Genomic DNA, 383 nt, shown 5'->3' on the forward strand with positions numbered 1-383 from the left:
CGGCTGCCGCAGCTTTTGCGGCACGCGTAGCTTGTAAAATCTAGTTTTTGTGGGTATTTTGGCTGTTTAGTTCCTGTGTTGCTAACAGCCAGCTGCTCAAGGACGCTGGATTCCTGGACACTACGCATGTTTTTAGTGATGAGATAAAGGTATTTTAATATATATTTTTTCTTCCTCCCACCTAAAGGTGGGGAAATGTCAGAATTAAACTTTATATGGGGGTAGGGAGAGGGAGAATATAGAGGCAATAACTGCTTGTGAAGACACCCATGGGCTGTTCTCTAGTAAATCAAGGTGCAATAGGAGAGTTTTGGTTTTTAAAAATGAATTTCACTGCCTGCTCTCCAGCCAGGCTGGGCGCAGAAATAGAGGCGGGTGGCCCA

The sequence above is a fragment of the Pygoscelis adeliae genome, unplaced genomic scaffold, assembly GCF_000699105.1.
Source record: "Pygoscelis adeliae isolate BGI_AS28 unplaced genomic scaffold, ASM69910v1 Scaffold153, whole genome shotgun sequence".
NCBI classification, from domain to species: Eukaryota; Metazoa; Chordata; class Aves; order Sphenisciformes; family Spheniscidae; genus Pygoscelis; species Pygoscelis adeliae.